Below are 23,479 nucleotides of genomic sequence, written 5' to 3'. Positions count from 1 at the left end.
TCAAGGCATGAAAACCGAAATTTTTAAAGAAAAATTTGAACACCTCATGTACTAGCATGTAACATATACAAAAACACAACAATGACATTCATAGGGTGTTGAGAAATCGTTCCCTATCAATCTTTTGAGATTGATGATGGCTCCAACTTAGTTGATATACAAATAAGCTCTTCAAGGCAAGACAAATCTACAGGCTTCCTTACATCAAAATCAAGCCCACCACCAAACTTAAAAGATCCACCTTACACTTACACTAGAAAATGTATGGCCTTTTTCTTTGAGAAGAGTTTTCTTTCCTCAACTATTGAAGAAGAAAAGAGAGAAAAATTGAAGGAGAATTGCCCCCAAAAATTTCGGCCATAGTGTTCTTGAATGGGAGAGGGATGACTTGTCTTGGTTGTGGGAAAAGCTAAAACATCTTTTAACATGCCAAACTTTGGAGATTGAAAAAGTAGTCTCCAACCCTTCACCTCCCATGCATGCAAATCTTATTTGATTTTAACAATTAAAAATCCATGGACTTAATTTAATTATCTCAAACATATTTGAGACTAATTAAACATTACTTGAATTTACTCAAGTCTACTAGTTAAATAATTATTTCCAATTGGGCTCTACAAGGCCCAAAGTTATTTAATTAATTCAACACTTGAATTAATTTAATTATTTGGACTCTACTAGGCCCACTAGTGTTTAATTAATTCAACACTTGAATTAATTTAATTTAGTCCATAATAATGTTTATGAAAATCACAATTTTCAAATACATTATTTATTTGGCCAACTTTTAATTTAGGAACACTTCCAGAAATTAAAAGTTACATTTCCCTCATAGAAGTCATACTTCTATTTTTCCTTACGCCTATAAACTCCTTTATAAGTTGTTCAACACATTGAACTATTTTACTTCTCAACGGGATCTAGAAAGCTAGTATTTGTGTGGCCCTCAATGGTTCATTGATACAACTAGCCGTGGGTTCACATCTCTATGTGATTCGGACTAAACATGTCCTTATATGAGCATACCCCAATTGCTCCATTCTTACTTATAAACTCCTTGATAAAAAGAATGTCAGAACTCAAGTCTGATAGTACCCAACCAATCATGTTAAACGCCTAGCAGCATCGCTTACATGATTCCCTAGGTATCAAATGATAGTGCCTGCAAGAACCATTCAATTATGGTTAGCGTACAGTACAGTCCCTTCAACTCATATATCCCGACCGATTCGACAACCATTGGTATATCGAGAGCTGTCAATGAATCGATACTATGTGTCATGTCGTAGTTGCATCGATGGTGTAATCTATGAAACCCCTTTCATAATTACCACCATACTCTGATCAGACTACACATACACGAGAACACATAGGATATCCATACCCGAAGGTGTACAACCATAAACTAGGACGTTTCCACTCGATAAGTGAGAACGACTTGGAAAGTCCTTTATGGAGGGTTGTTCAGTGCACTCTACAAGGAGCACCTATCTGCATGCTCGGACATCACAATGTCCCCTACCAATGAAACATGGTACTCACATCGCAGATACTAGTCTCGAACTCGAGCGGCCTATATCCTTCTTAGCGGCGGCTGAATCGACTAGGAACTGTTTAGAATATACCGTATTCCAAATATGAGTTTCATGATACTCATCATATGAGCATCTCATATACTTTCTACTATTTGTATATTCAAGTACTTTATCTATGCAACTAGCATGTGTATACAGATAAAGAAGTGCTAAAACAATAAATTCAAATATTATTAAAATAAAGAATGTTCATACATAGAGTTTAAACATGAACCCTCGGCCAACACTTGGCTCGACGGGCACCTACTCTAACAATCTCCTACTTGCACTAGAGCCAACTACCCATATGCTTCAAACCCATCGATTCGCGATGCTTCTCCAATAATGGTCCAGATAAAGGCTTAGTTAGCGGATCAGCAACATTATCTGCTGAGCCGACTTTGTCAATCGTGACGTCTCCTCTTTCCACTATCTCTCGGAGGATGTGGTACTTTCTCAGTATATGTTGGGACTTCTGATGAGACCTCGGCTCCTTTGCTTGAGCAATGGCTCCCGTGTTGTCACAAAACACCGGGACAGGAGTAACTCCATTAGGAATGACGCCCAACTCTTGGACGAAATTCCTTATTTAAACAGCCTCCTTTGCTGCAGCTGATGCAGCAATATATTCTGCCTCAGTGGTGGAATCCACTGTACTGTCTTGCTTGGAACTCTTCCAAGACACAGCAGCACCATTGAGCATGAATATGAATCCAGAGGTTGACTTCGAGTCATTGGTGCGTGTTTTATTGATTGCTCGCAAGTGCACGACGTCAAGTTATAGTAAAATGTAATTTTGAGTACAAGTGTCGATCCCACGAGAAATGTATTTCTAAACATATATTAGTGCTTGTAATTGAAATAGTCTCGACTTTATTTAGAATAATCAATTGACAGATTTGTTTGCACCAATAACTAGATTTGAAATAATTTTAATTATAGTACCAAATAGTAGTAAACAATAATGGAATAAAAGATCTAGAGGTCCGATTTCACGCAACTATCCACCATGTGTTATTTTGTGTAGCTATATTATAAAATGTCCTTCTTATTCATTAGCCAAGAATTCTATAATTATCTACTCCCTCTCCCGAGTGCTAAGTAGATACTAATTATCTAACAAAGGATTGTAACGTCCCCGTCAACAATCTATAATTAAATAACACAATAAGCAATAACTTCTTTTAATGGCTTCAATAGCAATATATGTCCTCCCGAACTATATAAATACTATCGATGTATTTTTCCCTTTCTTGTTTATAAATTCCCTTTTCTAAGTGATAAATTATAAACATAAGAATCATTCAAGATATGACCAGTAAAATGAAAGCATTAAGATTGGAAAAATACAAATGAACTATAAGGAAAACTTATATTGCATAATTCATAAATCCCAACACATGGTTTCTCGTTTTGTTCCATCATTCCTCAAGAAATAAAAATTAGTTCATAATAATAAAAACAACACAACAAAACATGGTTTTAAAATAAGACATATCAAATGAAAATGAAAAGAAAGAAGACTTAGAACAAGATGTTGAAGTGCTGATTCCGTCCCCGGATTTGTGCAAAAGAATTCTCAAGAACTTGATGAACTTGATCTTCAATCTTTCTTCAGCAGCCTCCAATCCTTTCTTAGCTCTCCAATACCTTAGATGGTAAGTAAAAGATGCCTTTTTATAGTCCAAACAAGCTTTCCCACGCAGCACACCATTTTCATAGACTTTTATTCAAAGCCCACAAAGTTACAGATTTTTCGGACTCGGTTTTGCAAAGGACCGCGGGTGCGCTACAACACAGACCGCGGGTGCGGTGTTGTTTCGGGGAAACATTCATTTTCGAACTACGAAGACCGCGGGTGCGGTGTGCTTTCGGCAGAAATTTCTGAAATTGATCTTCATAACCGCGGGTGCGCTGCAATGTAGACCGCGGGTGCGCTGGAGCTTCGGCCATTTTTTATCTTTTGCACTTTCCAATTCAACACTTTACTACTCTAAACTCTCATTCTAAGCTTCCAAACAACAACAACAAAAACAACAACAAATCACATAAAACCTGCTCAAAAATCACAAAATTCCAAGTTAAAAACAAGTAATAAAAGTACAATAAATTGCACTTATCAAACTCCCCCAAACTTAAGATTTTGCTAGTCCCGAGCAAAACAAAACAACATAAACAAACAAGTCATGAAATACTTTACAGAACTTGGCCTCAAGATATTTTAACTAACTCTTCATGCATTCACAATTCAAATCAATTCAATCAATTTTTCATCCGGATATAATCATGCAATCGGTTAATTTTCTTAACTTCTAATCTCTTCAACTCATGTTTCAAAACATTCTCAATCGATTTCAATTTTTTTTTTTACAAACACAAATCAAGAGGTCTTTTTCGGTTAAAAATTGGGTTCTCTCCACTAGTATATTGGACAACTATGACTAGGTTAATAGGATTTTCAATGGTTGTAATGTTAGGCCTTGGCTCATGGCAACAAATAAAAATTAGGAGTTCAAAAAAGGGAGTAAGTTGAATTTTTTTTTTTTTTTGCAAACTCTACTTTTTCTTTTATCTCTATTTTTTATTCATTTCATCTCTTTTTCTCCCCTTTTTCTCCAACTTCTTCAATCACACATCATTCATCAATTTTTCTTTTCTTTTCTTTTCTTTTGTAGGAGAATATCACTTTCTTTAATCTTTTGAATTCTTACTCCCTTGAGAAGGTAGGAAATAATTGTATAAAATATTCAAAAGATTGGTAAATGTGGGATAATTGAAAGAATATTCGAATGAGGGTCTTCTACACATATATACGTGTGCCATTCAAATTCATATAAGCTCAAAGAGGTGAAAAATGATAAATTGATTTTATTTGGTGGCTTGAACGGCTCAATCGATCCAAAAATCACCTAAATCATTCCTAAATCATAATTTGTCCGTATTTCGCCTCGAGTGATGTTTGGATAGTTCTAGACAAAATCTCAATTCACCAACACAAAGTAGAATCTAATCATCGTGAAAAATGTTGTCTTAATGCATCAACCAAATACATATATATTCAAAAGAAAAGTGCTTGGCTTCCAAGAAATTTCAAGAACACGATTCTTTTCTCATATAGGCTCAAGAGGGCTTCAAATGAATATTTATGAACAATATAAATAGGCCCAAATAAAGTCAAAGATTGCCTCAATCATATATGTGTTTGCAAAAATTTATTTCGATGTCAAATGAAAATCAGAGAGTTGTATAGAAACTATAAGTCTCAAACTTACCAAATCTCATGATTGTTCTCTAAATTTTTCAAATTAATCGATTAACATGAATGTAATACATGACTTTTCTTCTTATTGCAACATTTTTCTTTTCTCATCATTGGCCATATATAAAAAAATATTTCATGACTTAAACACTACAAATACACAAGCAAACAAAAAAAAACTCAAAAGTAATTAAAACACTCAAATTACACTAAATAAATAAATAAACACACAAAATAAAATAAAATAAAATAAATAAATAAACAACATCTCCCCCAAACTAAAACATGTGCATCGTCCTAGATGTAAATAAGCATGAAAATTAGAGGAATACACATACCTCAGGCAACGACCGTCAGTGGTCATCGCCATCCTCACATCTGCGTCATCATGGGGTGGATGGAACTCCGGCGGGTGGTATATGGGTGGCCACTGTGGATGAGGTGGAAATGGATTGCCAGAGGTTGAAGCCGATGGAAATTGCTGAGCGAAGACAGATGTAAAATCTATCATTAAACCCATAAATGTATCGGTCCTAAACCGAAACTCATCCATGTCTTGGCGTTGATTTCGCGTTTCTTCTTCCAAAATGGTCAACCTATCTCTCCTATTTCGTTGTTGCGGTTGTGGTTGTGGTTCTTGAGCTTGAGCCTGGGTACGTCTCTCTGCAGCTCGTCTGTTAAATTCCCTTTCAGCTCGACGTGCCGCCGCTTGTTCACCTCTCACTACCCTATGTGGTTGAACTACCACAATGGGATTTTTCGGCTTTAACAATTCTTCATTCACTGCCCAAGTCACTCCCGCATTCTGGCATAATGCAGTGATAAGAGAAGGGTGGAGGAGTCCACTAGGAGAGTTACCTCTTGCATAATCAAGCATCGAACTCTGAAGCAATTGACATAAATCAATTGTCTTCCCCGTCATAATGCAAAAAGTTAGAATAGCCCTCTCCTTGATGACTGTGGTGGTATGCTCGGTAGGCTTAATCCTAGCAGAAATAAAGGAATACCAATCTTTGGCAACTCTTTTCAGATCAGATTTGGCTAGGCTGACATGCACATCATCCCTCATTCTCCACTCCGCTCCCTCTATGCAAATTGTTTGAAGAATATTATTATAATCAACATGCTCAGTCCGGTATTTTTCATATTCATCGTGCATTACATGAGGGATACCATATAACGTATTGATCGTATGTGCATCAAAAGCTACCATTTTTCCTCGCACCAACACCTTCAATTGATCATGCCTAACCTTGAGGTTTGCATAAAATTCTCTCACCAACGAAATGACAGCATCTTGTGGCTGCCCGCCAAACTCCTCCCAATGCCGAGCAGTAAGCATTAATCCAATTTCAGTTCGAGGGAAACTAAGATCAATCACCTTTCTTTTATAATGCTCTTGTTCAAAATTTTTCCATAGTTTTCCTCCGCATTCTCGTCCCAAAACCTGTTTGCCTCAAAATTTGCAGATGATGATGCACCCTTGGATTGTTTTTTTCTTGGAGGCATTTTATCGAACACCTTTCAATAACCAACTTCTCCTCAATCCAATTCACAAAATTTAATGATTCTTGCACTCCCCCAAACTTAATACTCACAATATCCACACCTCAACAATTATACAAAACAATCCAATCAACAATATCCACAATATCAAGAATGTACTTCACTAAATGTAATTTCCTTCCATAGGAAATAACACCAAGAATTTCGAATTCAAAGAAAATGTAGTATAGATTTACTCACCTTGAGTGTTTAAATGTATCTCTGAAGAACAAATTCGAAGCACCCATCAATACTTAATGAAATTTTCGAGCTCCTTGAAACCCTATGTTTGATGTTGATTTTTGTGGAAAGAAAAGTGATATTTGATGGAATGAGTGAAGCTATTTAGGTTGGAGTGGTAAATTTGTTGAAGGAATAACAAAAATTGAGTGTGAAAAGTGTGTTCTTGAGAAAGGATTTCGAAGGAAAGAGAGAAATTTGAGAGAGGTGTTCTTCGATTATGAAAATTTCTGCCCCATTCTATTTTTAAAACCATCGACCGTGGGTGCGCTGTGCAAGGGACCGCGAGTGCGGTATGCTCTCGGCAAATCTTGCATAATTCGATATTAAGAGACCGCAGGGGCGGTCCAGTAGAGACTGCGGGTGCGGTATTCTTTCGGGAAATCTTGCGCGGGGGCGGTGTAAAATATACCGCGGGTGCGGTGTTGTTTCGGGAATTCTTATAATTTTTATCTGTGATGACCGCGGGTGCGGTGCTCTACTTACCGCGGTTGCGGTTTTCCTTCGGAAAATTTTTTTCTTCTCCAATTTTTAGTTCTGAAAAGAAAACAATTGAGATTGGTTAGATTTGGGAAGATATAAGCACACACTATACTAAAAGTACACAACCAAAAATAATCATGATACAAAAATAAAAGCAAAACCAAAAACAAAATGCAAAAGAGAAACAAAAATTTGGGTTGCCTCCCAATAAGCGCTTGGTTTAACGTCTTCAGCCCGACTTTCACTAGTCTGATTAGGTTGGTTCGCTCAGCTTGACATTGTCGATATTCCTTACTTCAGTCCCATAGTACGGCTTAACCCGCTGTCCATTGACCTTGAAGGTTCTCCCATCACTGCACTTTAACTCGATAGCCCCATAAGGTGACACCGTTTCCACAACAAACGGCCCTGACCAACGCGACTTTAGCTTACCAGGGAACAACTTCAGACGAGAGTTGAACAGTAGTACTTGTTGTCCTGGTTTGAGCTCCCTTCTTACAATGATTTTTTCATGCCACTTCTTAGTTTGCTCTTTGTAGATCTTGGCATTCTCATATGCGTCGTTTCGGAATTCATCCATCTCGCTCAACTGCAGTTTTCTAACGTCACCAGAAGCTTTCAAATCAAAATTTAATTTCTTCACAGCCCAAAATGCTCTATGCTCCAACTCCAATGGTAGATGACATGCTTTCCCAAACACTAGCCTATAGGGAGACATCCCAATAGGCGTCTTGAATGTAGTTCGATAAGCCCATAACGCATCATCCAACTTCATAGCCCAATCTCTCCGGTTGGTATTGACAGTCTTTTCTAGTATTTGCTTAATTTCCCGGTTTGATTCTTCAGCTTGTCCATTCGACTGAGGATGATATGCTAGTGCCACTTTGTGCTTCACATTGTATTTAGCCAACAGTGAGTTGAAAATTCTATTGCAAAAATGCGTACCTTCGTCACTTATGATGGCTCTCGGTGTTCCGAACCTGGTGAAGATGTTCTTATGCACAAATTTCGCTACAACATGAGAGTCATTAGTATTGGTGGCGATTTCTTCCACCCATTTCGAAACATAATCAACAGCTAATAAAATATAAGAATTACCAAAAGAAGGGGGAAAGGGTCCCATGAAATCTATGCCCCAAACATCAAAAAGTTCCATTTCCAAAACATTTGTCAGTGGTAATTCATGACGCCTAGATATGTTTCCTAACCTCTGGCATCTATCACATGACTTTACTAAGGTATAGCTATTCTTAAACAAAGTAGGCCAGAAAAAACCTGATTGCAATACCTTAGCTGCTGTTCGTGTTGCTCCAAAATGTCCACCGTAAGGTGATGAATGACATTGTTCCAGAATTTTGTTTGCATCGTCGTCATCAACACATCTCCTAATCACTTGGTCAGCACATCTCTTATACACACAAGGATCATCCTAGAAGAAAAATTTGATATCATGGAAGTGATTCAGATCTTCAGTTCTTTCTTCCAGCTCTAGTCGTGACAAGTGATCTGCCACCAGGTTTTCACAACCTTTCTTGTCTTTTACTTCAAAGTCAAATTCTTGAAGTAGGAGTATCCATCGTATCAACCTGGGCTTGGCATCCTTTTTGGCAAACAAGTAGCGAAGAGCTGCATGGTCAGTGAAAACAGTTACCTTGGTGCCAATGAGATATGTTCTGAACTTGTCAAATGCAAACACCACTGCAAGCATCTCTTTCTTAGTAGTTGTATAGTTCTGTTGGGCTGCATTAAGTGTACGACTTGCATAGTATATAGCCTTGAACATTTTGTCTCGCCTCTGTCCCAATGCTGCTCCCACAGCATAGTCGCTAGCATCGCACATGAGCTCAAAGGGCTCCTTCCAATCAGGCACTATCATAATGGGAGAAGAAATCAGTGCTTTCTTGATCTTGTTAAACGCCTGCAAACAATCATCGTCAAAAATAATAGTCGAATCTTTCTCTAACAAATTACATAATGGTCTAGTAATTTTAGAGAAATCTTTGATATAACGACGATAGAACCCGGCATGTCCCAAGAAACTTCTGATCCCTTTCACATTCTTCGGTGGTGGGAGATTTTCAATTGCCACAACTTTGGCTCTGTCAACTTCTATTCCTTTAGCCGAAATTTTATGCCCAAGCACAATACCTTCTGGAACCATGAAGTGACATTTTTCCCAATTCAAAACTAAATTCTTCGCCTGACATCTCTGCAAAACAAGCATTAAATTTTGCAAACAGTGATCAAAAGATGAACCAAACACAGAGATATCATCCATAAAAACTTCCATTATTTCCTCGACCATGTCAGAAAATATGGCCATCATACACCTCTGAAAAGTAGCAGGTGCATTGCACAGACCAAATGGCATTCTCCTGAAAGCAAATGTACCGTAGGGGCAAGTGAAGGTAGTTTTCTCCTGATCCTCCGGTGCTATGACAATCTGATTGTAACCTGAATAACCATCTAGAAAGCAATAATAATGATAACCACCTACTCTATCAAGCATCTGGTCAATAAAGGGAAGAGGGAAGTGATCTTTCCTAGTCGCATCATTCAATTTCCTGTAGTCTATGCATACTCGCCAACCAGTCACTGGACGAGTTGAAATCAATTCATTATTCTCATTTCTCACTACAGTTATTCCCCCCTTCTTAGGCACTACTTGTACTGGTGAAACCCACGAGCTATCAGATATAGCATAAATAACACCAGCATTTAACAATTTTAATACCTCAGCCCTCACAACCTCTTTCATTGCTGGATTAAGCCTTCTCTGATGATCAACATAGGGTGAATATGACTCCTGCATCAAGATTTTATGCATACAAACAGTAGGGCTAATCCCCTTTATATCAGCAATTGTCCATCCCAAAGCAGATTTAAATTTCTTCAACACTCTCAACAATTTTTCTTTTTCAGTACAAGTAAGAAAGGAAGAGATGATTACCGGATATGTCGAATTTTCACCTAAAAATGCATAACAAAGGTGGCTTGGCAGTTCCTTCAATTCAGGGGATGCTTTTGGTACCTCTTTACTTGCATCTTCAAGTAGCTCTACATGATGCACATCACTCTTTTCTTTAGGCAGTGTATTGAGAGCAAGTAACTCCTCTTGCACATCCCAATCATCTTCATCCAGTGTAGACGCCGATTTCAACAAACATCTCTCTAAGGAATCTTTCGTCATCCTACCTGCACCAACATGAGATACACATGAATCAATTACATCAATACTATTACAAGTACTTACCTCATTTGGTTCTTTGATTGTGTTGTAGATGTTGAACATGACTTCTTCTCCACCTACTCTCAATGTGAGCTCGCCATTGTGCACATCAATCAAAGCTTTTTCGGTGGCCAAGAATGGTCATCCAAAGATAAGCGGAGTCTCCTGATCTTCTTCCATATCCAGAATGACAAAATCAGCAGGAAATATAAATTTATCTACCTTTACCAGAACATCCTACACTATCCCCCGTGGATATGTAAGTGATCTGTCCGCCAGCTGCAGGGTAATAGTGCTAGGTTTCACCTCGCCAAGCTCCAAAGTCCTGTAAATAGAAAAAGGCATTAAATTGATACTGGCACCTAAATCACATAAAGCTTTATTTATTCTAGAACCACCAATAACACAAGGAATAGTAAAACTCCCTGGATCTTTGAGTTTCTGTGGTAGTTTCCTTTGGATTATGGCACTACACTCTTCGGTCATTTTTACTGTCTCGAACTCATGCAACTTCCTCTTCTTTGACATCACATCTTTGATGAACTTTGCATAGTTTGGCATTTGCTCTAAAGCATCAGCAAATGGAATGTTGATGTGAATCTTCTTGAAAATCTCCAAAAATTTTGCAAATTGATCATCCAATTTCTTCTTTTTGAACCTCTGCGGATATGGAAGAGTCGGCTTAAATACTGGAGGCTGTTCAACTTCAACCTCAGCTTTGGATCCCTCAGTTTCAACTTCTTCAACTGTCATCTCATTTTCCTCCTTCTCTTTGGAATTTTTAACCTCTAGTTCTTTTCCACTTCTCAAAGTTACAGCTTTGCATTGCTCCATTGGATTCACTTCAGTATTACTTGGGAATTGACCTTTATTTTGATCTCTCAATGCATTAGCCAATTGTCCAATCTGTGTCTCCAATGATTTCATTGTGGCACCCATATTTCCCATGTGAGTTTCCATGCCATCAAGATGAGATTCAGTCCTAGCCATCCTTTTACTAGATTCAGCAACAAATGTCCCAACTAGATCCTCAAGTGAAGGTTTTCCTTCCCCCTTTGATGTATTGAACCCCGGTGGAGGATTCAACACATTCTTATTATTAGCATATGAAAAATTCTCATGATTTCTCAAACCAGGATGATAAGTGTTAGGGGGAGGGTTACCTCGATATCCTCCGTAGACACCAAAATTCCTATTGTTGATATAATGAGCCTCATCAGGAATATGTGGTTCTTCAGTAACAACCGATGCATTTTCAATCTCTGATGTACTAGCCTTATTCATAGCTGCAATTTGAGTTGTTAAAGCTGAAACTTGAGCGGTGAGTGATGTAATAGGATCTATGGCATAAATTCCAGCTTGCTTCTTTACTCCAGACCTCTCAGACGGCCACTGATAACTGTTAATGGTCATCTGTTCAAGCAAATCATATGCTTGATCAGGTGATTTTGCAAATATCGTGCCTCCAGCTGTTGCATCCACAGTGCCTCTTGTTTGTCCATTCAAACCATTATAAAACAATTCAATCTGTACCCAATCTTCAAAACCATGGTTTGGACACCTCCTCAACAACTCCTTATACCGTTCCCATGCCTCATATAATTGCTCAAAGTCAGTCTACTTAAAAGTACTTATCTCAATTTTCAACTGTGCAGACTTCGCAGGTGGAAAATATTTAGCAAGAAACTTGGTTGCTAATTCCTGCCATGTAGTGATACTCCCCAGAGGAAGCGATTGGAGCCATCCTCTTGCTTGATCCCTAAGAGAAAAAGGAAACAAGCGCAATCGAATTATATCATCAGAAACACCATTTATTTTTACCGTGTCAGTGATTTCAAGGAATGTTCTGAGATGTAGATGAGGATCTGCAGTAGCGGCTCCCCAAACTGGTTTTGTTGAACCATGTTTATCAATGCGGGTTTGAGCTCAAAGTTGTTTGCATTGATAGTCCCTCGTGCTATGCACTAGTAATGAGCATTCAGTACCGGCCTAAATGATCTCTGATGGGTATTGCAAGGGGTAGATTTTCATTATCTCTGTTGTCAGCCATTGCTTGAATCTCTTCTCTTCTTGCCTTTCTTAATCTTCTTACGGTTCTTTCGATCTCAGGATCAAAGATAAGCAAGTCAAGATTTTGCGATCTTCGCATGCACTGTTAAACAAATATAAGAAACAAATCAATGTTTAATGTAAAACAGCAAAAACAGCTCTAAATTAAAATCTAGACTAATTGGTAACAATACTAATATAAATTTATAATAAACAATCCCCGGAAACGGCGGCAAAAACTTGGTGCGTGTTTTCTTGATTGCTCGCAAGTGCACGACGTCAAGTTATAGTAAAATGTAATTTTGAGTACAAGTGTCGATCCCACGAGGAATGTATTTCTAAACTTATATTAGTGCTTATAATTGAAATAGTCTCGACTTTATTTAGAATAATCAATTGACAGATTTGTTTGCACCAATAACTAGATTTGAAATAAGTTTAATTATAGTACCAAATAGTAGTAAACAATAATGGAATAAAAGATCTAGAAGTCCGATTTCATTAGCCAAGAATTCTATAATTATCTACTCCCTCTCCCAAGTGCTAAGTAGATACTAATTATCTAACAAAGGATTGTAACGTCCCCGTCAATAATCTATAATTAAATAACACAATAAGCAATAAATTCTTTTAATGGCTTCAATAGCAATATATGTCCTCCCGAACTATATAAATACTATCGATGTATTTTTCCCTTTCTTGTTTATAAATTCTCTTTTCCAAGTGATAAATTATAAACATAAGAATCATTCAAGATATGGCCAGTAAAATTAAAGCATTAAGATTGGAAAAATACAAATGAACAATAAGAAAAACTTATATAGCATAATTCATAAATCCCAACACATGGTTTCTTGTTTTGTTCCATCATTCCTCTAGAAATAAAAATTAGTTCATAATAATAAAAACAACACAACAAAACATTGTTTTAAAATAAGACATATCAAATGAAAAACAAAAGAAAGAAGACTTAGAACAAGATGTTGAAGTGCTGATTCCGTCCCCGGATTTGTGCAAAAGAATTCTCAAGAACTTGATGAACTTGATCTAGCAGCCTCCAATCCTTTCTTAGCTCTCCAATACCCTAGATGGTAAGTAAAAGATGTCTTTTTATAGTCCAAACAAGCTTCCCCACGCAGCACACCATTTTCATAGACTTTTATTCAAAGTCCACAAAGTTACAGATTTTTCGGACTCTGTTTTGCGAAGGACCGCGGGTGCGCTACAACACAGACCGCGGGTGCGGTGTTGTTTCGGGGAAACTTTCATTTTCGAACTACGAAGACCGCGGGTGCGGTGCAAGAAGGACCGCGGGTGCGGTGTGCTTTCGGCAGAAATTTCTGAAATTGATCTTCATAACCGCGGGTGCGCTGCAATGTAGACCGCGGTTGCGCTGGAGCTTCGGCCATTTTTTATCTTTTGCACTTTCCAATTCAACACTTTACTACTCCAAACTCTCATTCTAAGCTTCCAAACTACAACAACAAAAACAACAATAAATGACATAAAACCTGCTAAAAAATCACAAAATTCCAAGTTAAAAACAAGTAATAAAAGTACAATAAATTGCACTTATCAGTCATCGATATCGCTTTGGAAGCTAGAGTCGGTATAGCCTTCCAATTTCAGTTCTCCACCCCCATAGACCAAGAACAATTTATTGGTCCTTCTTAAATAGTTGAGGATGTCTTTCACAGCTTTCCAATGTGGAAGACCGGGGTTCGATTGATATCCACTCACTACACTTAGTGCGAAAGCCAGGTCAGGACGTGTAGATATCATCCCATACATGATGCTACCAATCGAAGATGCATAAGGAATGCGTGTCATCGCCTCTATCTCTGCATCTGTCTTGGGAGACATAGACTTGGATAGGGACACGCCATGACACATTGGTAGATGTCCTCTCTTGAACTCATCCATCGAGAACCGCTTCACGATGGTATCAATGTATGTGGACTGGGTGAGACCAAGCAATCTTTTTGATCTATCTCTATAGATCTGTATTCCCAATACAAAAGATGCTTCACCCAAGTCCTGCATCGAGAACTTACTCGCTAACCATATCTTGGTTGATTGCAACATTTCTACATCATTCCCAATGAGTAGAATGTCTCAACATACAGCACCAGGAATGTCACAGCACTCCCACTGACCTTCTTATACACACAGGGTTCCTCAGGATTCTTAGTAAAACCAAACTCTTTGATTGTACTATCGAATCTAAGGTTCCAACTCCTAGATGCCTGTTTTAGACCATAAATAGATCTCTGAAGTTTGCATACCAACGAGCTTGTCCACAAGCCCAATCATCTTTACGCCATGCTCATGGACCGAGGCCCCATCTCGTATGCGCAAAGTGATCAGCTACTTGACTGTAGCATGCCTAAGAGGCCGAGTCTGCTCACCAAAGAGCTCCTTGAGGTGCAAATGAATGTCAGCAGCATTCTTTGCATCCTCAAAACGCCTCTGTAGCTCATCATTTATAGAAGCCTGCATATAACACCTGGCCTTCAAGTCATGGTCACACCATTCCTTGTAAGTCTGCAATTCCTCAGGAGTGCAGCTAGTCGGAGCCTCAACAGGGGGCAACTCAGTCAGTGTGTATGCAATCTTTTCCGAGTTCAAGATGATTTTCAGGTTTCTTAGCCAAGTGAGGTAATTAGGTTCGGTTAATACGTGTTTTTCGAGAATAACAGACAACGGATTGCGAATCGAAGACATTTTCAAATTTGTACTGAAAAGTAAAATAGATAAATGTTAATGTAATGCTCTGACCCGTTTTAGTAAAATAACAGCGGAACTTAAATAAACATTTCTTTGAAGGGAGGAAGGATTTAAAAATTTTCTTGACAACCACATAAATTCACTTTTTACAAACAAAAGTATATACATGATCAATCAAATGATGAAACCAAAATACAAAATATCATTTGTATGATCATGTCCAAAGAGCCATCAAAATATCTTCTTCCTTCCATCTATGGTATGCATATGACTCCGGCCCACAATCAACGTCCCGGCCCATCGCTCTTATCTGCATTACATGAAATAACTGAAATGAGTATAAAACTCAGCAAGTGGAACTCTTACATAACAATGGATACATAGCATACTCTGTAAAACATGGCTTTGAAAACATTAAATACCATCAACTCTGAAACATGAATATTCTGAAACATGAATATCATAGCAATAATAACAATAACGATGGTATTTCTCTTTACTCTGGTTAGATTGATATCTATATAGTATCTCTATCTATGTACCTATATCCCATCGAGATAAATCGACAACTCTGAGGGATATAAGCCTATGGTCGTTGATCAACTAATTGCATGCAATCTCTGACTATGTATCTATCAATCCATAAAACATTTGAACTCTCTCTTGGGTATTTTATCAAACACTTTGCATACTCATTCTCTTGTATTCCCTTTTTCACAATTGAGACATAAAATGCCTCCAATATATATAACAAGTGTATCAATACATAATCATGAATCAAATGAAGGTAATAGCACATTAAAACCATTGAAATACCATACATATATTATCATGTGAGCACAAGAATGAAATTCCACTTACTACCAACAAGAACACCTTCAATCTAAACCCTTGGTTGAATTCTTACAACAATAAACCATATATAATACCATCAATATCTCAATAATCAAAAACCCATATCAATTAATCCATAAACCAACACCATCAACAAACCCATATCATCTCCAACACCAAAAACTAATAATAAACTAGACCAAAAGCTTACCTTAACTTCCTTGAACCCAAAACTATCTTGATCTCACTTCAATAATCCAACAAAATGCTTGAATCAAAGGAAGGAAATGAAAGGAAAAGGAACCCTAGCTTCCTTGCTCTGAAGAAACCGAGAGAATGGGAAAGAAATGAGAGAAAAGTGAAGTCTCCACCTATTTTATACCTTAAAACACCAAAAACACGACTTTACTGTTCACAGACCGCGGGTGCGCTAGCCCATGCACCGCGGGTGCGCTATGCATTCGGCAACTCATCCAAAAATTTGAAACAGTAGACCGCGGGTGCGGTCATCTTTTAGAGCGCGGGTGTGCTCTCCACTCTGCGCACAGCTTCTCCAAAGATTGCCTCCGAAACGCCTCTTCCCCTCATAATTTGGAGAAATAGTAAACTAAAAAGTTGTAGATCTATGTCTTTTATTGAACCGCTCAAAGTTTCAGATCATTTGGAGGTCTGAGTAAAAAGTTATGCTAAATGTCCCAACATGTGTCACTGGAGGAACGTCGAAACACACGACACACTTCGGGGCACTTTTGGCTTACCTTCCACAATGATTTGAACAAAACTCAAAATAAGAAAGTTACACCTCTATGTCTTATCTAACCACTCCAATTGGCCTCATACCAATTGGCTCAACATACGAATTATCATGAATTTAATCGTAATGACGCTACAATCAAACTACACAACATCTATCATCGACAATACTATAAATCATAAATCGCCATCCCTAACATCAAAACTATACTTAAACTTACCCAAATAGCCAATAATCATACGAAATCTTAAACCATACCGTTCACCAGGCTTGGCTATTACAATCTCCCCTCCTTAGAGGAATTTCGTCCTCGAAATTGACGTCACTGCGCAAACAACTCAGGGTACATCTCTTTCATCTCGTCCTCTGGTTCCCACGTGGCCTTTTCAATCAAATGATCCTCCAAAGGACTTTAACAATGCCGAGCGCTTTGTTTCTCAATACTTTAACTTTGCGATCCAGAATCTGGACCGGAATCTCTTGGAAAGTCAAATTCGGCGTCAAATCCAATGGCTCATGGTGAAGAACATGGGAAAGTATAGATACATGAAAAACATTGTGAACTTTGTCAAGATCTGGCGGTAGGGCTAACCTGTAAGCTCGATCACCAACTCTATCCAAGATCTCAAATGGGCCAATAAATCTCGGACTCAACTTTCCCTTCTTGCCAAACCGCATCACACCCTTAAGAGGTGCTATCTTCAAGAACACATGGTCGCCAACCTCAAACTGCAACGGCCTACGACGCACATCAACATAACTCTTATGTCTCGACTGTGCTGTCTTCATCGTCTCTCGAATAACAGCAACAACATCAGCTGTCTGTTGTACCAACTCTGGACCCAACATCTTCCTCTCACCAATCTCATCCCAAGACAAGGGAGATCTACTTTTTCGGCCATAAAGCGCTTCATATGGTGCCATGCCAATCGTCGCTTGGTAGCTATTATTGTACGTGAACTCAACCAAAGGCAATTTGGAATCCCAACTACCAGGATAGTCGATAGTACAAGCTCTGGGCATATCCTCTAGAATCTGAATAACTCTCTCTGATTGACCGTCACTCTGGGGGTGATATGCTGTACTGAATGCTAACCGTGTACCCATCGCTCTGTGCAAACTCTTCCAAAACTCTGAAGTAAATCAAGGGTCACGATCAGACACAATCGACACAGGAACACCATGAAGTCTAACAATCTCTGCTATATACTCTTCGGCATACTGCTTCATGGAATACGTCGTCTTAACTGGGAGAAAGTGCGCTGACTTGGTTAACCAATCAACAATAACCCAAATAGAGTTGAAACCTTTCAGCGTTCTGGGAAGACCAGTCACGAAGTCCATCGTAATGTGCTCCCATTTCCATTGAGGAACCGGCAATGACTGCAATGTCCCAGCAGATCTCTGATGTTCAATTTTCACCTGCTGACAAGTTAGGCACTGAGAAATAAACATGGCAATATCCTTCTTCATACCTGGCCACCAATAGAGTCTACGAAGATCCTGATACATCTTGGTACTACCTGGATGTATCGAATATGGCGCGGTATGTGTCTCTGTCAAAACATCTCGCCGAATATCATCCCCAATAGGAATGCATATACGACCTCTGAATGTCAACAAACCATCTTTATTCATCCCAAACTCTGAATTACCTCTCTCCTTTGCTCTAGCTCTCATCTCTGTCAATTGTACATCATTGGCTTGCTCTCTACGGATCCTGTCTGTCAATGTAGCCCGAATGACCAACGCTGAAAAGCAAGCAATGGTTCCCGGTACTACTAAAGCTATCTCTTCTTCTCTGCAAGTCTAACAACAACGGCTGCTGAATCATCGAACTCAAAGAAGAACTCGACTTACGGCTCAAAGCATCCGCTACAACATTCGCTTTCCCTGGGTGGTAACTAATAGTCACATCATAGTCCTTGACAAGCTCTAACCACCGTCTATGTCGCATATTGAGTTCTTTCTGAGAAAACTAATATTTCAAACTCTTGTGGTCCGTGAAGATTTCACACTTTTCGCCATACAAATAATGTCTCCAAATCTTCAGGGCGAAAACCACAGCTGCCAGCTCCAAATCATGCGTAGGATAATTCTTCTCGTAGTCCTTCAACTGGCGAGAAGCATATGCTATAATCTTTCCACGCTGCATCAGCACTGCACCAAGACCTTTCTTCGACGCATCAGTAAAAACAAAAAAAATCCTCTGAACCACTGGGCAATGCAAGAACAGGAGCTGTCGTCAACTTATCTTTTAACTCTTGAAATCCACTCTGATATTCATTGGACCACTCAAACTTCACAGTCTTCCTAGTCAGATTGGTTAACGGCAGGGCAATCTTGGAAAAATCTGAACTAAAGCGACGATAATAACCCGCCAAACCAAGAAAACTGCGTACCTCTGATACAGTGGTAGGAATAGGCCACTTCTGTATCGCCTCAATCTTTACTGGATCAACCGCTATACAATCCTTTGAAACAACATGGCCTAAGAAAGAAATCTGCTCCAACCAGAACTCACAGTTCTTCAACTTAGCATACAACCTCTTCTCTCTCAACAACTGAAGAACAACTTTGAGGTGTTCTGAGTGAAGCTCTTTGGTCTTGGAATAGATCAATATGTCATCAATAAAAACAATGACAAAACTATCCAAATACGGCTTGAACACCCGGTTCATAAGATCCATGAAGACTGAAGGAGCATTAGTCAGACCAAACGACATAACCAGAAATTCATAATGACCGTACCTGGTCCGGAACGCCATCTTAGCTATATCAGACTCCCTAACTTTCAACTGATAAAAGCCAGATCGAAGATCAATCTTCGAAAACACTGTAGCCCCTTGCAATTGGTCAAAAAGATCGTCTATCCGTGGCAACGGATACTTATTCTTAATCGTCAATTTGTTGATTTCTCTATAATCAATGCATAACCGCAAAGACCCATCTTTCTTTTTAACAAAAAGAACCGGAGCTCCCCAAGGCGAAGAACTCGGCCGAATGAAACCTTTATCCAAAAGATCCTGCAACTGCGCCTTCAACTCTTTCATCTCTGTAGGGGCCATTCTATACGGAGCCTTAGAAATAGGAACCGTACCTGGAACTAGATCAATCACAAACTCCACATCTCTGTCCGGTGGCAAACCGGGCACATCATCCTCAAATACATCAGAGAACTCTCTCACAACATCAATATCATCAATATTCAACTTCACAATTTCATCCATATCAACAATCGAAGCCAAAAACCCATCACAACCTCTAAACAACAACTTCTTAGCCTCAAGACACGAAATAAAAGGAAAAACAAACGAAGTACCTGTACTGGCAAGCATACATTCCTTATTTGCATCATCTGCAAATTTCACTGTCTTTGCAACGCAATCAATCACTGCACGGTAAGTTGATTAGCCAATCCATGCCAAGTAATATATCAAACGCAACCATCGGAATAACAATCAAATCGGCATAAACCACTCGCTCATCAATTTGAACAGAACATGAATTCACAATAGACGTCGGGCACAACACATCTCCCGAAGGCAATACAACATTAAACTGGAGGGGAATAACAGAAGGAACTATACCCAAAGATCTCAAAAATAATCCAGACACAAAAGAATGAGTAGCACCTGTATCAATCAATGTCGTAGCTACTCTTCCTGAAATTAAAATAGTACTAGAGATCACAGAAGAATCAGGATTTATACCTTCCTTCGTCATAGTGAAGATGCGACCCTGCACCTTCTCTTTACCCGATCCTCTCGGACAATCTTTGGCAATATGGCCTGCAGTGCCACATCGGTAGCAAGTATAAGAACCAAACCTGCACTCTCCCCTGTGATGCCTACTGAACTTGGGACACAAGGGCCTCTCTAGATCAAATGGAACTGCTGGTGGTTTAGGACTCGACTCAAATTTGCCTTTTCCTTTGAAACGATCCTTTCCTCTTTGATTCGAACCCTGGCCTCTTTGAGCAATGGCCTGCTGTCTCGCCTGTCTCTCTCTTGCAATATCTTTCTCATCTTGCTCGGCCAACAAAGCTTTAGCCACAATCTCTTTGAGTGTCACCGCCTTCGACATATTGATGTCCCTTCTGATCTCTGCTCTAAGGCCTCTATTGAAATGAGCACCCTTGTCTTTGTCATTGGAGGCAATATACGGGGCAAAGAGACAGCCCTCTTCGAACTTCAGAATATACTCATCGACATTCATACCTCCTTGACGAAGCTCCAAAAACTCAGTCACCTTCCTAGCTCGAAGTGCATCTGGAAAGTACTTGTCATAAAAGAGATCAGTGAACTCTTGCCACTTCATTGCCGGAACATCAACACCTACTTTGGTAGCATTCCACCATATACGTGCAACCTTGACTAGCATAAGTCTTCATAGTTGAGATGATCAAAGATCGCCTCAAGTGCTTTGATCCACTCTACAGCCACCAATGGATCAGTGCTTCCTGCAAACTCAGGCGGATCCATTCTCTTGAAAGCAGTAAATACCCCATCGGTTCCAACTGTTTGAACCACTTGGTCTCTTCCTTGGCCTCTACCTTGACCTGTACCTTGCATACGGAGTAACTGCTGGATCTGCTCACTATGGACCTTGGCCTGCTCTTTCAATAACTTGCCGAACTCATCGACAACTCTAGATGAAGAACTATCCTCACCCTCTGAAGCCTTTCTCTTAGGAGGCATAACTCCTACAATGTGCTTACATAATACATATCAACCAATAACAATGAATAGATGCAAGAAAAGACATACCCGGACCATTGAAAGTAGACGAAGTCATATGCATTGGTCCAAAGAACGGTGCTCTGATACCACTAAATGTAACACCTCTGACCCGTTTTAGTAAAATAACAGCGGAACTTAAATAAACATTTCTTTGAAGGGAGGAAGGATTTAAAAATTTTCTTGACAACCACATAAATTCATTTTTTACAAACAAAAGTATATACATGATCAATCAAATGATGAAACCAAAATAAAAAATATCATTTGTATGATCATGTCCAAAGAGCCATCAAAATATCTTCTTCCTTCCATCTATGGTATGCATATGACTCCGGCCCACAATCAACGTCCCGGCCCATCGCTCTTATCTGCATCACATGAAATAACTGAAATGAGTATAAAACTCAGCAAGTGGAACTCTTACATAACAATGAATACATAGCATACTCTGTAAACATGGCTTTGAAAACATTAAATACCATCAACTCAAAAACATGAATATTCTGAAACATGAATATCATAGCAATAATAACAATAACGATGGTATTTCTCCTTACTCTGGTTGGATTAAAATCTATATAGTATCTCTATCTCTGTACCTATATCCCATCGATATAAATCGACAACTCTGAGGGATATAAGCCTATGGTCGTTGATCAACTAATTGCATGCAATCTCTGACTATGTATCTATCAATCCATAAAACATTTGAACTCTCTCTTGGGAATTTTATCAAACACTTTGCATACTCTTTCTCTTGTATTCCCTTTTTCACAATTGAGACATAAAATGCCTCCAATATATATAACAAGTGTATCAATACATAATCATGAATCAAATGAAGGGAATAGCACATTAAAACCATTGAAATACCATACATATATTATCATGTGAGCACAAGAATGAAATTCCACTTACTACCAACAAGAACACCTTCAATCTAAACCCTTGGTTGAATTCCTACAACAATAAACCATATATAATACCATCAATATCTCAATAATCAAAAACCCATATCAATTAATCCATAAACCAACACCATCAACAAACCCATATCATCTCCAACACCAAAAACTAATAATAAACTAGACCAAAAGCTTACCTTAGCTTTCTTGAACCCAAAAATATCTTGATCTCACTTCAATAATCCAACAAAATGCTTGAATCAAAGGAAGGAAATGAAAGGAAAAGGAACCCTAGCTTCCTTGCTCTGAAGAAACCGAGAGAATGGGAAAGAAATGAGAGAAAAGTGAAGTCTCCACCTATTTTATACCTTAAAACACCAAAAACACGACTTTACTGTTCACAGACCGCGGGTGCGCTAGCCATGCACCGCGGGTGTGCTATGCCTTCGGCAACTCATCCCAAAATTTGAAACAGTAGACCGCGTGTGCGGTCATCTTTTAGAGCGCGGGTGCGTTCTCCACTCTGCGCACAGCTTCTCCACAGATTGCCTCTGAAACGCCTCTTCCCGTCATAATTTTGAAAAATGGTAAACTAAAAAGTTGTAGCTCTATTTCTTTTCTTGAACATCTCAAAATTGCAGATCATTTAGAGGTCTGAGTAAAAAGTTATGCTCAATCTCCCAACATGTGTCACTGGAGGAACGTCGAAACACACGACACACTTCGAGGCACTTTTGGCTTACCTTCCACAATAATTTGAACAAAACTCAAAATAAGAAAGTTACACCTCTATGTCTTATCTAACCACTCCAATTGGCCTCATACCAATTGGCTCAACATACGAATTATCATGAATTTAATCGTAATGACGCTACAATCAAACTACACAACATCTATCATCAACAATACTATAAATCATAAATCGCCATCCTTAACATCAAAACTATACTTAAACTTACCCAAATAGCCAATAATCATACGAAATCTTAAACCATACCGTTCACCAGGCTTGGCTATTACAATCTCCCCTCCTTAGAGGAATTTCGTCCTCGAAATTGACGTCACTGCGCAAACAACTTAGGGTACTTCTCTTTCATCTCGTCCTCTGGTTCCCACGTGGCCTCTTCAATCAAATGAT

This window comes from Primulina tabacum, chromosome 9 (assembly GCF_025594145.1).
Source record: "Primulina tabacum isolate GXHZ01 chromosome 9, ASM2559414v2, whole genome shotgun sequence".
NCBI classification, from domain to species: domain Eukaryota; kingdom Viridiplantae; phylum Streptophyta; class Magnoliopsida; order Lamiales; family Gesneriaceae; genus Primulina; species Primulina tabacum.
This window is presented reverse-complemented; position numbering follows the sequence as displayed.